The sequence below is a fragment of the Narcine bancroftii genome, chromosome 2, assembly GCF_036971445.1.
Source record: "Narcine bancroftii isolate sNarBan1 chromosome 2, sNarBan1.hap1, whole genome shotgun sequence".
Classification (NCBI taxonomy): Eukaryota; Metazoa; Chordata; class Chondrichthyes; order Torpediniformes; family Narcinidae; genus Narcine; species Narcine bancroftii.
Genome location: NC_091470.1, coordinates 293,809,870 through 293,825,575, shown reverse-complemented (window position 1 = coordinate 293,825,575; position 15,706 = coordinate 293,809,870). Strand labels below are relative to the sequence as shown.

Genomic DNA, 15,706 nt, shown 5'->3' with positions numbered 1-15,706 from the left:
TCAAAACATGATTATCTGTCGATATTGTCAAACCCTTGGGGAGCCACCTTTTCCTGGAGAGCCTTCATGCTACAGTGAGCAATGAGTGCTCCTTCTCCAGGGATACATGGGTATACAGATGTCCTCAGTAGAGGGGCAGGTGATCAGCCTATACTGAATCCTTGACTGCCCATGATGGGTATCTTGGCCAGGCCCTATACCAGAATGATGAGGACAACCCTTGACTGACTCACCTTCTGGGTACCCAAAGATCAGGAGTGTGGGGCTGCAGTCAGAACTTGAGGATGAACCCCTTCAAGGACACAAGCAGGGGTTGCACCTTCAAACAATCCGTATCTCCGTGAAACAGGGTCTCAACCAAGCTGCTGAAGTACAGATGGCTGGTGAGTATGTGAATTGACTCAACTTGTGTCTAGACCCATTTTGTGTTATGTAGGCAAATCATGGATTTCTACTCCAATTTCACACATACTGTAATGGCTGAGGTGAATTCAGTCCCATTGCCTTTGTACATTTTTCAGCCATGATGGTTGGGGACATGACCACATTCTCATCTTCCTATGATGCAAAAGAATTCCTGGCCATAGGGTCATTGAAGTCCATGGCCCAGCGCGACTCCTGTCAGGCCCAGGACTGTCAGAAGACGGATATGGCATATTTAGGAGAAACAAACAATTAGATCATTGTATAATCACAATCCACAGCAGGAGAGGGCAAATTTCATGTTGATTGAAGTTGTGCTAACTTGGTTCTACTCAGAGGACACCATCATACATTCCCCACATTGAAACATAGGTCCGAGATGCGAGTCCTTAATAGGGCGATGAGATAGCAGAGCGATGAACACAAGTGCTCGGATACTTCGAGAGCTGGCTATGTGGCAGTCTGCCAAAGCCTCCTGATCTCCTCGAAGGGAGGCAAAGGCTTCCAGGCCTTTGAGTTGCCATCAAAAATTCATCAATAACTGACCACCAAGCTAATTGGTGATGAAGTGGGGGTGGAGTCACCAATGTTAAACTTTTAACAAGCATATTAGATGAAAGATGGTAGTTCTGTGGTGGAGTAAATCCACTTTATGAAACTGCCAGCTAGTTGGAGGCAGCAGAACTTTACTCACAAGCAGAAGACTTTTTCTTAACGAGATGTGTGCCTGAGTACTCAAAAACTGGACACACAATGCTTCTTTTTGATCCAAGCCCCATTTCAGCTATTTAAATCATTTATCTTTCTCTGTCTTCCCGCCAGTGCAGGCCATGACTTCTGCAAAGCTGCCCCCATAGTGTGGACAGCAATGGGCTGCCAGCTTTCTGTACTGGAGATTGGACAACAGCCTCAAGAGGTCTGAACCCCAAAGACCTTACATCAGATTGCACTTTCCCATGATGACAGGAACAGGTGGACTGTCGGGCTTATAGGCTTTGAAAGGGGTACTGGATGAGTGGCAGTGATTAGTCTCAAATGTTGTGCTGTCATCTTTTCACTGCAGCTGACCCTGTCCAAGTTCAAGTTGCCACATGTACAATGCAATAAGAGTGGTTGTTTTATGAGTAGACCAGAGGTCATGGTATAACAGGATACTATTAACGTGGGTTGGGCGTCAGCTGATTGGCAGGAAGCAGTGAGTTTGAATACGGGTATTATATTCTGGTTGGCTGCCAGTTGCTAGTGGTGTTCCATAGGGGTCAGTGTTGGGGCTGCATAGAACATTATAGCACAGAAAACAGGCTCTTCTAGTCTGCCAACAGATTATTCTGCCTAGTTCGACTGACCTGCACCCAATCGATAGCCCTCCATTCCCTTTTTATCTATGTAATTGCCTAAAATTTGCTTAAATGTGTGAAAATTGAATCCGCATTTACAACTTCAGCTGGCAGCTCATTTGACACTCACACCACTCCCTGTGTTAAGTTCCCCCTTAATGTTCCCCCCATTTTCCTAATTTTCCCCTTTCACCCTTAACCCATGACCTCTGGTTTGTACCTCACCTAACCTCAGTGGAAAAAAGGTATACCTATATTTACTCTATCACCCTCATAATTTTGTATACCTCTATCAAATCTCACCTTACGCTCCAGAGAATAAAGTCCAAACCTTTTTAACCTTTCCCTGTAACTCATTTTCTGAAGTCATGGCTTCTTCTTATGTTATATATTAATGATTTAGATCATGGAGTGAATGGCTTTGTGGCTAATTGTTTGCACATGATATGAAGGAGGTGGTGATGTTGAGCAAACAAGGAGGCTGCAGAAGGACTTGGACAGAATAGGGAATAAGCATAGAAGTGGCGTATGGTATGTCATGAAGTGTACACTCATGCACTTTAGTAGTGGAAATAAAGAGACTATTTTCATCATGGTGAGAACATTGAAAATTCCCAGATGCAGAATAGCTTGAATGTAAAGTTGGTGGTGAAGAAAGAAAATGCACTGTTGGCATTCATTTCAAGAGGAATAGAATAAAAGAGCAGGGATATGATGTTGAGGCTTTATAAGTTACTGGTGAGACCTCTCTGGAGTATTGTGAGCAGTTTTGGGCTCTTTATTTAAGCAAGGGCATGCTGGTGTGGGAGAGGGTTTAGAGGATGTTCACAAGGATGATTCTGAGGATGAAAGCGTTATCATGAGGAAAGGTTGACAGCTTTTGGCCTGTACTCATTAGAAATTAGGAGGGGGGAATCATATTGAAACATTTTGAATATTAAAAGCATGGACAGAGTTGATGTAGAAAGGTTGTTTTCCACGGGGGGAGAGTCTCGGACAAGAGGGCGCAACTTCAGGATTGAAGAGCGTCCATTTAGAACAGAGATGTGGAGAAATTATTTTAGGTAGAGGGTGGTGAATCCATGGAATTTGTTGCCAGTTGTGGTGGCCACATTATTGGGTGTATTTGAGGGCGAGATTAATAGGTTTTTGATTAGCCATGGCATCAAAGTTTATGGGGAGAATGCCAGGCCATGGGGCTGAGGGATAAAATGGTTCAGCTCAAGACTGAATGGCGGGCAGACTTGATTTGTTGAATTGCTCATTTCTGTTTATGTCTTATGACCTTATGGACATCACATACATAGAACAACAAGTAAGACACAGTCAAAAGTACAGAGTTACAAAGAGAGAGCAATTGGTATGGAGCAAGGACAACATAATTTTACCATTTTGAGATGCATTCAGAAGTTGGATAAAGGCAGGAAAGAAGCTGTCCTCGAATCTTAGGTCCTGTGATTTCACGCGTGAATTTTCTTCCTGATGGGAATGGGGTGAAGAGAATGTACAGTTAATCTTTTAATAGGTTGACTGCTTTTCCAAGGCAGCAGAAGTTGTCAGCAGAGGGGAGGAGGATGTGTGTTACAGCCTGAACCACATTCACAACCCTTTGCATTTTCTGGTGGTCTTCTGTGGAGCAGTTCTCATACCACACTGTGATGCACCATAACAGGATGATTTCAATTAATGAGAGGACCGATTGGTGCAATATTGTTGTTACGAGCCCAGAGGACTCCAAACCCAGCAGTAATAGATATTCACCAAGACAAATGGTTACTTAAACAAAAGTTGCTTTTAATTATCTTTAAACATGAAAACAATCACACTTTAACTTAACCTAACTTAACCCCCTTCTAATTCTAAGCACATGTGTATGTAATGTGTGTGTAAGTTCAGAAGAGTTCTTTGGTTCACAGTTCAATCTCACTTATCATTCCTCCAAGTTCACTGGTTGCAAGCAATTCTTATACTGTGCACAGAATTTAACATTTATAAAGTTCACCAGGCTTTGGTGCTTGAAAGGTAAATGGATACCACTCAGGAAGGTTCTTGTCAGTTTTCAGAGAGAGGTTTGTTGTTCCAGGACATCCACAACTGATGCACTTCCATCAGTCACTTCAGTGTCTTGCTGATGAAATTTGCCCCTTCAGGTTTCTTCAGATGATAACCTCTTTCTTTCAGATCACCACAGAGTTCCTTTATGTTTCTCTTATCCAAGTGAAACATTAGACGGCCAGTCCTCTCCTCTTGCATGAATCACAAGGGCTTTGCCGAGGCCGTCTTCAAAATGGGGCTTTCCACAAGCTTGCCAGCTTGTCCTGTTCCAGTCCCAGCTTCTGTTGCCTACAATAACACTGCAGAACTGATCTGTGTGTGTGTCTCTCTCTCTCTCTCTCTCTCTCTCTCTCTCTCTCTCTGAGAGAAAGCCTGTTTGACTCTCTCTGCTTGCAAAGCTATATGATCCTCTTAGAACGACAAGTTCTCTTCCAGAAAATGTGTGACTCCAAAAAGATCTTTCATCTGTTGCCTTTTGTAAACAACAATCCATTAGTGAAGTCTCTTGAGCACTCTTCAAAGCTCTTACAAAAGCTGTGGAGCCGATATGTCTAGTATGGGACAGAGCTCCAGTATTTTAAATAAGATCTGTTTTAAAATGTTTGTATGTGACCTAGTCTAGGAAACCTTTCCCAATTTATCTCCAAAAAACATATCTATAAACTCTGTCACAGCTGTGAGGTCCAACAAGAGCCCTTGGACACAGGTATCTGCTGCCACTAAAGCTTAGTTTGAGCTTTAATACCAGAAGTCTGAGCTTCTGCTGCAGCACTAACAGGTGGTTGTATCCTGTACTGTCAGGAAAGCCTTGATTCTAGCATTGAGGCAGTATCAAGATTGATGGTGAGTGTACTATTATAATTGAAAAGATAGGCTTCAAGTTCTGTGCAAACTCTGAACAGGATTGAGTCAAAATAGCCCCTTGCTCATTAAATTTGAATATGGGGATTAAGGCAATCCTGCAGAGGACTAAAGACTTCATTCTGCCTCCACTGAAGAAGTCCTCTCCACCAGTAAGGTGACACAGTCATATCTGTCCTATTAATTTCCTTTTCATTTGTATTGTCTCCTTGACAATTACCCCTGCTATCTGTGCTATTTTGCACCCATTCAAATAAAGGTGGGTAAGAGCGATCTAGGCAACTTTATCATCTAAGTCTTGCTTGCCTCAATGTGAAGAAGCACCTGGGACACACCAAGCACTTTACAGCATCCGTGCTAATAGCTACTCTGCTGTTAATGAATTAGAGCTTCTAAAAGCAAAACACAATGGGGCCTACATAATGCTGAGCAGATGCAAGGCCTTACTATCAGTACAAATTAGTTAGGGTCTCTGCCCTGGCTATTTCCTGCTGGCTGATACTGATTATGCATTTAAATTTTTAATTCACCGTTGAAGGGAATTGGGCATTTTCAACAAGAAATCATTTTTCACACTGGTAGATGTACACAAATATTCATCTGGTGGGGGGGGGGGGGGTGGTAAATTTAGGTTGATTATTTTTAAAAAAAGAAAACTACATGTAGAAAACCCGTGCCTAGACTCCCGCCTTTACGTGAAAACTACAGTGATTCATGAGCAATTTAAAAACTGAAAGGACCCCATTTCAAAGAGCAGATTTGAAATGACAACAGCAGGTATCAATTGTTACCAAGCTTCCTCAATCAAGGCAAAATGCCCTCTGAAGTGAGAAACCCCATGGTGCCAATCAGAGGGTGGCATTTAAGCCAAAGGCATTGATCACCTGATATTAATGAGTAGAAAGGTAACCACACACAAGAAAACCAAAAACCTTTCAAATATACAACAGCTTTTAATGTACATCACTATAATGAATGTTTTTTTTCCCCAGCATCTAGTTTCTTTTGAACTTTAATGGGGAATAGGAGGCTGTCGCTGTTAAGTCTGATGGGTGGTGCCTGTCTTTAGTGTTTGAAATTGTATTTTGATTAAAAAAGCTTCTTAATATTAATAACATATGAAGATATAGAAGTGGTTATAACCTATGTTATAAATAATAAAAAGGTAATCATGTAAATTAGCACTGTACACATTATTGCTCAGAAATTCAATTTTTTATTGTTGGTGTGGCGTGGCTAAAATCAATGTTTCGTCATTTGTGAAATGAAATGACATTAAAAGGTTATTTCGTATCACTCTGGAAATTCAATCATGATTTTAGTGTCAGGAGTGTCTTGGATGATGTCATTCCATGTGCAGTGTTCTTCTCGGGAGCATTGCAGGAAACTGGCACCCTGCAAAGACAGCACAGTTTGCATCTACACTGGAGGAGGGATCAAAATTCTTCCGAGAAGATTTGCAGTGCTGCTCCTGGAGCAGCACCCAAGGATGGGTGTTAGAGTGCCAGAGGAAAAGGATGTTTTTAAGCCTGCAAACAGACAAAAACATGGTGGGAGCTCAGGTTACTGATGGTTTGGACAGAAGGCTGGATGGCTACATGAGTGCTGGAGGCAAAGCCATGGACACTCAGTGACTTTGGGGTGGGGGGGGGGGTGACTCTCTTTTGCTTCTCTTTCTCAGGCTGAAAGGGGCACTGGGCAATTTTTCCACTTGGAAAATCTTTGTCTGCCTCACAGTAGTCTTAAGGAAATTTTGTGTTACATCACATTTTCTGTTTTATTTCATGACAATAAAATAATATTGAATTGTGGTGGGGCACAGCGTAATGGTGAACCTGCCACGCTTGTATCGCCACGTGGCGGGGCAGCCATTAGGAGATGGCGTCATCAGGGGTTTTTTCTTGACTCCAGCATCCCTTCCAGCACGCGCCCTGGGCAGCGATTATGACATCTCAGTGCACCGGGTGACTGAGCTCATGCTGCCCTTAAAGGGGAGAGCTGAATTTGAAAAAAAACAGTTGTTAACGACCATCGGTGTGGTGGCAGTGATTTACTTCAGCTCCTCAGAATGCCACATTGATGACCCCGATGGGGCCAGACGACCTTCTGGACCCAGCCGACGATGGACATGGCAAAGGTTAACGCGGTAGCCCTCAAACTTTCCCCTTTCTGGTCACATCGCCCAACGACGTGGTTCAGCCAGGCAGAGGCACAATTCCACCTCCACAACATCATGGCTGATACCACCTAGTTTTACCATGTCATGGGCACCCTAGATCAGGATACGGCAGGCGAGGGTGTACAATATCATCCATCAGCCTCCAACGACCATAAAGTACACAGCCCTCAAGAATCTGCTCCTGGGGAAGTTTGGCCTCTCACCCCAGCAGCGTGCGTCCAGACTCTTACATCTAGACGGGTTGGGGGACCACAGAGCCCTTCAGCCTTCATGGATGAGATGCTGGCCCTGGCAGAGGATCAGGAGCTTTGCTTTCTCTTCAGACAGATCTTTCCAGAACAGATGCCAGAGGTCATTTGGTTCTGTATGTCTGAAGAGGACTTCTCCGACTCCCACAAGGTAGCAACCCGGGCAGATGCCCTCTGGTGAGCTAAGCAGGAGAACGAGGCAGCACTCAGCCAGATCTCCAAGCCGGCACCCCGTCGTCAGAAAGATTCCCCCAAGGGCAAGTCCAAAGAAGTCCAGTCATTGTGATGCTTCTACCATCAGCGCTGGGGGACAAGTGCTGCCAGCCCTGAGATTACCAAGGAAACGGCCAGGCCAACCACCGTTAATGGCTGCGAGGGTTGGCCACGTGAACAGCCTCCTCTACAACCAAGACAGATCCACAGGCCGCCAGTTCTTAGTCAACACAGGGGCTGAGCTGAGCGTCCTCACCCCCCCCCCCACCCCACAGTGCTGGAAACACAGACTCGAACCCCCAGTCCAACCCTCCGGGCTGCCAATGGCTCTACAATCAAAACCTTTGGCACTTGTAGGGCACAGATACAGATCGGGAAAGAGAAGTTCACTTGAAGGTTCGTCCTGTCCTCGGTGAGCACGGCGCTGTTGAGGGCTGACTTCCTAAGGGCTCATGACCTACAGGTGGACATGAGGAGCAGGAGGCTGCTCAACGCCTGCACCTTCCACTCAGTGTGCCTAGGCACAGCAGACGATGCCAGGTCAGAGATCGCCACAGTCACTGCCACCGAAGACAAATTCAGCGGGATCCTCAGTGAGTTCCCTGCCATCCTGGAGCCTTGCTTCAACATCACCTCCCCCCAACATGGAGTATTCCATCATGTCTCCACACAAGGCGGGGGGGCCTTGCTTCAGTTTCTCCAGTGGCAGCCATCTAGCCCTGGTGTGGATTGGGGGGGAATCCACACCAGGGCTAGATGGCTGCCGCTGGAGAAATTGAAGCAAGCCAAGGAGGAATTTTCCAGACTCCAGGAGTTGGGCATCATTTGGCGATTGAACAGCGCTTGGTCGGTGCCGCCACACATGGTCCCGAAGTCATCGGGAGGTTGTAGGCCCTGCGGAGACTACAGACGGCTGAATGATGCCATGACTCCAGACAGGTACTCAGTCCCCCATATCCAATACTTCGCGGCCAACCTCCATGGTGTGTGGTTCTTTTCAAATGTCAATCTGGTGTGTGAATATCACCAGATCCCGGTCCACCCCAATGACGTTGGAAAGACTGCCATAATAACCCCCTTCAGCCTGTTTGAGTTTCTCCATATACCGTTCGGTCTGAAGAACGCCACCCAGACATTCCAGCGCCTCATGGACACAGTGGGTAGGGATTTGGACTTTGTCTTTATCTACTTAGACAACATCAAGGTAGCTAGCTGCGAGGGAGGAGTCACGTGATGGAGTAGTGGCCGGTATGAGAATACCAGCCATCTCCACAAAAGAAGGAAAAAAGTAAAGAAAAAGCAAAGCCCCAGACACACAAACCACAACAAATAAAGAATAAAGGTGTGAAGGAAATGGCACCAAAGAAAGAAAAGCCAAAAACAACGGGAAGAAAAGAAGGAAAGATGCCGGAAGAGAAAGGTGAAGGCCTTACCTGTACGAAGAAGCAGGGACCCACCATGGAAAGAAGAAGCATTAAAAGAATGGCTGATGCGAGAATTTAGTGAAATAAAAAGAAGAATAAAAGGTACAGAAGAAAAAGTGAATAGATTACAGCTGGTTATGACAGAAATAGGGAAAAGAGTAGACAAGATGGAAGAACGAGAAACAGCCGTAGAAATGGAAGTGGACGACTTAAAAAGGAAATTGGAAGAATCTGATAAAAAAGTTAAAGAAACACAGGAGTTGTTAGCTCAGAAGATGGGTATAATGGAAAACTATAATAGGAGAAACAATATAAAGATAATGGGCCTTAAGGAAGATGAAGAAGGCAAAGATATGAAAGAATTTATAAGAGAATGGATCCCCAGGGTCCTAGGAATGCCAAAAATACAGGAAGGAATGGAAATAGAAAGGGCACACAGAACATTAGCCCAAAAGCCACAGCCACAACAAAAACCAAAATAATAATAATTCTTATGGAAAGGGGGGAAACCAAGGATAGCGCTAGATAAATTAACAGAATGGTACAAACAAGGGGGCTTACAGCTACCAAACTTTAAGAATTATTATAGAGCATCAGAATTAAGATACCTATCAGATTTTTATCAAACAAGGGAAAAACCAGTTTGGACCAGATTAGAGCTAGATAAAATAGGGGAGAAGGTACCTGAACATATACTATTTAAGTGGGATGAAAAGCTGGTGCAACATGGGAATTTACCAGTACTGCACCATCTGCTCAACATTTGGAAGAAGATTCACGTAGAAAGGAATAAAACCAATTATCAACTACCAAAATTAATATTGATGCAAAATCAACTAATCCCATTCACAATAGATAATCTTTCCTTTGAGAATGGGAGAGAAAAGGGATCAAAAGAATAGAAAATTGTTTTTCAGGAAATAAATTATTATCTTTTGAATAACTGAATTGCAAATATGGTATAATTCACGGTACAATGTTTGCATACCACCAACTGAAAACCTACTTGAAGGACAAATTGGGAAGCAGGCTGAGGTTACAAGAAGGAAGCAATTTTGAATATGTGATTTACAGACACAATGATAATTAAAAGATTTATAACAAACATGTACATCAAACTGCAAGAGAAAGAGAACGAGGAAACAAGCTGTAAACCCAAACAAAAATGGGAACAAGATCTAAACATAAAGATAAAAAATGAAACATGGGTAAAGCTATGCTCCGGAACTTTGAGAAATACAATAAACACGAGGTTACGCACGATACAATATAATTGGTTACACAGGCTATACACCATGCCCTAAAAGTTAAATAAATGGGACCCAAAAGTATCAGACAGATGTTTTCGCTGTAAGAAGGAAACAGGAACAACAGTATATGCAATTTGGGCATATGAGAAAGTGGAAAAATTTTGGGAAGATCTAAATCAGGTATTAAATAAAATCACAAAAAGCAACATACCAAAAAATCCAGAGATCTTTCTTCTAAGTAATATAATAAGTAAAGAACTTGGACTCGATTTGGATGGAGCACAAAAAAGATTTATTATGATAGCCTTAGCTGTAGCAAAAAAATGTATTATGACAACCTGGAAATTAGAAGATAGCCTGAGAATACAGCAATGGTACATAGAAATGAATAAATGTATTCCATTGAAAAAAATAACATATAATTTAAGAAATAACATTACAGTATTCAAACAAATTTGGGATCTGTACATGGAACACAACGGAGAAGTCCTATTCCAGACCTCCACCACCTAAAATGACAGAAGGAGAAGAAGACGAAATGAACTGACCCAGTATGTAAAAGTGGATGACACAAATTTCTTGTTTATTTTCATTGTGTGATGACATTGTTTGGTGGGTTTGGTGTATCATGTGTGTTGAGCGTTGAGTGGGTGGGGAGGGGGGGTGAAGGAGGGAGGGAAGGGAGGGGTAAAAGGGGAGAAAATGACACTGTTTATATTCAAGAGGGAAATGTTTCTGTGTATTTTGGTCAATATGGTTCATAATGTGAAAAATAAAAAAAAATAATAAAAAAAAAAGAAGGCTCACCAGTGACTATACTTTGTCAGGAGTTTGAAAAGATTTGGTATGTTACCCAAGATTTGCAAATCTCTACAGATGTACTGTGGAAAATATTCTGATGGGTTGCATCACTGTCTGGTATGGAGGTGCCAATGGACAGGACAGGAAAGGGCTACAGAGAGTTGAGCACTCAGTCAATGACATGATGGGCATTAGTTTTAACTCCATTAAGGGCATCTACAAGAGATGATGTCTCAAGCAACCAGCCTCTATAATCAAGGACCCTCACCACCAAGGCCAAGCTCTCTTCTCACTGTTATCATCAGAAAGAGATACAGGTGCCTGAAGGAAAACACCTAGTGGTACAAAAACAGCTTCTTCTCCCATTCTGAATGGTCAATGAACCACAGAAACAATCTCATATTTTCTCTTATTTCACACTAATCTATTTATTTTTTAAATAGTGCATTTATGGAAATATAATTTATAGCAATTTTGCACCTGTGGTAAACAATAATGCCTCCACAAAACAATGAATTTTGTGACATGTTTTCATGTCAATAAATTCTGATTCTAAATGGCAATTGTTCATATAAAGAATCGGCCAAGAAAGTTATCCGTGTTGCATGGAAGGATTTGTTTACATAGCTGTTATCTCCAGACAAAGAATCTTAAACAGAAAATATTTGTTAAATTCATGTTGTCATTCCATGGAATTCCAAATTACAATTGCAACTGTACCATGAAGTAATATAAACATTGATACCCTAATAGATGTGAGAGGTTGAAAATATAGGGAAGCTCACTTATAAACTATTGTTGATAAATACTTGCTTGTGAAGGAATGAATGAACTACAAATGCTACATGTATAAGAACATTTTCAACTGATTTCTTATTGTATTTGATATTAAATGTAAGAACAAAAAAAAAGATAGCTAGCTGCACTCACAAAGAGCACAAGACCCATCTGTGTACACTGCTCGCCCGGCTGGCAGAATTCAGCCTCACAGTCAACAAGGCCAAATGCCAGTTCGGGAAACAAACTTTGCAGTTCCTGGGACACACCATCACAGTGTCTGGGACAGCTCCGGCACCGGAGAAGGTGGCAGTCGTCCAAAGTTTCCCCAAGCCCTCCTCCCTCAAAGAGCTACAGGATTTTGTGGGGATGGTGAACTTTTACCATCGATTCATCCCCAACACCGCCCGCATCATGCGCCCTCTGTTTGCGCTGATAGCAACAAAGGAGAAGACCTTGGCCTGGTCGGGGGAGGCAGACGAGGCTTTCGCAGCGATGAAGTGGGCCCTCGCTGAGGCGACTTTGTTAGTGCACCCATGCCTGGAAGCACACACAGTGCTATCGGTCAATGCTTCCGCCATGGCAGTCGGAGGGGTGCTCGAGCAGTGGCTGGACAGACAGTGGTGCCCGCTAGACTTTTTCAGCAGGCAGTTGCAGCCTCCCGAACTCAAATACAGTGTGTTTGACTGAGAGCTCCTGGCACTGTACCTGGCCATCAACCATTTTCGATATTTCCTGGAGGGCAGGACTTTTACCGTCTTTACTGACCACAAGCCCCTCACCCAAGCACTATTAATGGCCAAGGACCCGTGGTCAGCCAGGCAACAGCACCACCTCTCCTATGTCTCGGAATTCACAACGGGCATCTGGTACAGGGTGGGTAAGGACAACATAGTCGCTGACGTGCTCTCGCGCCCGGCCATCAGTATGCTAGCTTCCGGTCTCGACTACACGTAGCTCGCACAACGCCGCAACCCAGGCTCTCCGCACTGCAGTATCATGGCTCCAGCTTGAGGATATCCGCCTCCCCGATTCTGCCCAGCCGCTGCTCTGCGATACCTCCACCGGCTCACCACGCTCGGTAGTTCCACAGGACTGGAGGACTAGGGTCATCAGTTCCATCCACGATCTCGCCCACCCCTCAGTAAAGACTACCGTCCGCATAGTGGCTCAGCGATTCGTCTGGCACGGCCTCAAGAAGGAGGTCGCAGCACTAGCCTGCAACAGCGTTCAATGCCAGACCTCCAAAGTCCACAGGCACGTGAAGACCCCTGTCCAACCTTTTGATCTGGCACTGCGAAGGTTCCAACATCTCCATGTAGATGTTGTGGGTCCCTTGCTGGTGTCCAGGGAGACGTGGTACCCACCATAGTGGACAAAGCTACCAGGCGGCTTGAAGCCTTGGCAGAGACGTGCGCTAGAGCCCTGGTCAGCCAATAGATCATTCATTTCGGTGTGCCAGCGCATATTATGAGCGACAGTGGCGCTCAATTTACCTCCACCCTATGATTGCAACTGGCGAAGCTTTTAGTGGCAACACTCCACCACACCACGGCCTACCACCCGCAGTCTAACGGGTTAGTAGAGAGATTCCATTGCCACTTAAAGTCTGCCCTGATGGCCAGGCTTTCTGGCCCCGACTGGGTGGACGAGTTGCCCTGGGTCTTCCTCGGAATCAAAATGGTGCCCAAGGACGACCTGCAAGCCTCATCAGCTGAAATTGTCTACGGCGCACCACTCTCCCTGCCAAGGGAATTCTTTGGCTCGCAAGCAGAGGCCACGCACAGCAAAGGTGAGCAGCTCGCCAACCTCTGTAAATGCCTGGGCAATCTGACCCCACCGCCCCCATTGCACCACGGCACCCAACCATCTCATCGGCCCAAAGAATTCGATATGGCGAAATTAAACTTTGTCAGAAGGGGACCACAGAGAGCACCGCTGCAGCGGCATTATGAGGGGCCGTACAAGGTTATCTGGCGGTAGGGCAGAACTTTAACTTTGGACATGGGGGGCAGGGAGGAATTGTTTACTGTGGACTGCTTGAAAGCCGCCCACCTAGACTTATCTCAACTGGTCCAGGCAGTCATGCCCAAACGGCGGGGCCGTCCGCCCAAGCGACAGGAGGCGTAGTTGGTTCGTGGGGAAGGGGGTTGTGTGGCTGCGCACAGCCTAATGGTGAACAAGCCCCGCTTGTATCGCCACGTTGCAGGGCAGCCATTAGGAAATGGTGTAGTTAGGGGTTTTCTTCTTGACTCCAGCGTCCCTTCCAGCGCGCACCCTGGGCAGCGATTATGATGTCACAATGCACCAGATGACTGAGCTCATGCTGCCCTTAAAGGGGCGCGCTGAATTTGAATAAAAAATTATTAATGACCATCGGTGTGGTGGCTGTGATTTACGTCAGTTCCTCAGAGCACCACAGAATCTTGAATAAACTATTAAAATATCTAAACCAGAGTCACTGGTCTGGAAATAGGCAACACATCAAATAGCATTTCTGCTGATGTGAATCACCTCTGCTAATGCTTCAGATCTTTCCATGTGTCATCTAACCTTCTGATTTTATTATAGTGAAGCCATCATATGCCACCAAATGATGAAGAAATTCACATCCTAGGAGGGAGCAGTCATTGTCGGAGTGGGCTGTCTCAGACTGGAAAGGCTTTGGCAAGAAGAGGCTGAGGTGGCAGTGCAGGAGTTAAAAAAGCCCCTTCCCCACTCTTTAAGGCACAAAAAGGATTCAGCAGGTAGGCCCAGGTAAGGGAGGTTTTAGATGTATATTTTTTCCTCTAGTTATAAATAGTGGGAATGGCAACCAAGACAGAGGAATGCTTCTCTTGCAGAATATGGGTCATCAGGGAAGCAACAGTATCCCTGACGACTTCATCTGCGAAAAGTGCATCCAGCTGCAGCTCCTGACAAGCTGAGTTAAGGAAATGGAAATTGGATGAACTTTAGATCATTCAGGAGGAAGAGGAGATGATAGACAGGAGTTATGCAGATATTATCACACCCAGAAGGCAGAAGGAGGGTAGGTGAGTGACAGTCAGGAGAGGGAAATGAACAGGCAGGCAGTGCAGGACACTCCTGTGGCCATTCCCCTCAATAACGTATACCATTTTGGATACTATTGGTGGGATGACCTATCGGGGCAAGCCATGGTGATCAGATCTTTGGAATGGGGAGTCTGTCTTGTAGCTAAGAAGAGAAGGGAGGAGAAGAGGCGAATTGTATTGATAGGGGATTCCATTGTTCAGGGGATAATTTGTCAGAGCCTTCTTAAGATTGTCCTAATTGAAGTCTCCCACAATGATCGGGAAGGCATTCAAATGTGGTGTCTCATGGCTGTTAATCTTAGTGTTCAGTGCCAACCTGACATTAGCCTGGGGCAGAATGTGCAGTGAGCAGGATGATGGCAGTGAACTCCCTCGGCAGGTAGCGTAGGCAACACTTGATCGCCAGATGTTGCGGAGGAAACTAGTGACAGAGACAGATAGAAGGCAGTTCTGGCAGGGAGTACAGGCCATTACATCCTAAAAAGCAAAGGCAATCACTATAGATAGCTGCAATGCTTCATTACCCAATGAGCTGAACACCTTCTATGCCTGCTTTGAGAAGAAGAACCAAAGAATGCCAACTAGAATCTCTGAAAAGGCTGAGGACCCTGTGATAACTGTCTCTGAGGGTGACATTAGAAGTTCATTTAAGAGAGTGAACCCTCACAAGGCATCAGGCCCTGACGGTGTAGCTGGCAGTGTTCTGAAAATCTGCACCAACCAATTAGCCAGAGTGGTCACAGACATTTTCAACCTCTCATTGCTGTAGTCAGAGGTTCCCACCAGCTTCAAAAGGCATCAATCATCCTGGTACCCAAGAGGAATAGCATGGGTTGCCTCAATGACAACAGCCTCTAACGTCTATTGTGATTAAATGTTTTGAGAGGCTGGTCATGGCCAGAATTAACATGTACCTAAGTAAAGATTAGAATCCTCTGCAATTTGCCTATTGTCACAATTGCTCCTCAGCAGGTGCAATATCGCTGGCTCTCCACTCAGCTCTGGATCACCTCGGAAACAGCAATTCAGGGTGGGGTGTGGCAAGATGGCGTGGAGGGCAGACATGTAGTTCCATCTCTCTC

The 15,706-nt window shown here is 44.8% G+C and overlaps 1 long non-coding RNA gene across 1 annotated transcript in view; it reads right to left on the bottom strand.

The window, feature by feature from the left end:
• Positions 1-481: 481 nt before the first annotated feature.
• Positions 482-15,706, bottom strand: part of LOC138752734 (uncharacterized) — a 64,750-nt gene continuing 49,525 nt past the window's right edge. Inside the window, exons 4-5 of the long non-coding RNA XR_011350884.1 lie at positions 3,149-3,239; positions 482-633 (exon numbers count right to left, since the gene is read on the bottom strand). This is a non-coding gene — a long non-coding RNA (uncharacterized lncRNA). The remainder of the gene's footprint in view (positions 634-3,148; positions 3,240-15,706) is intronic.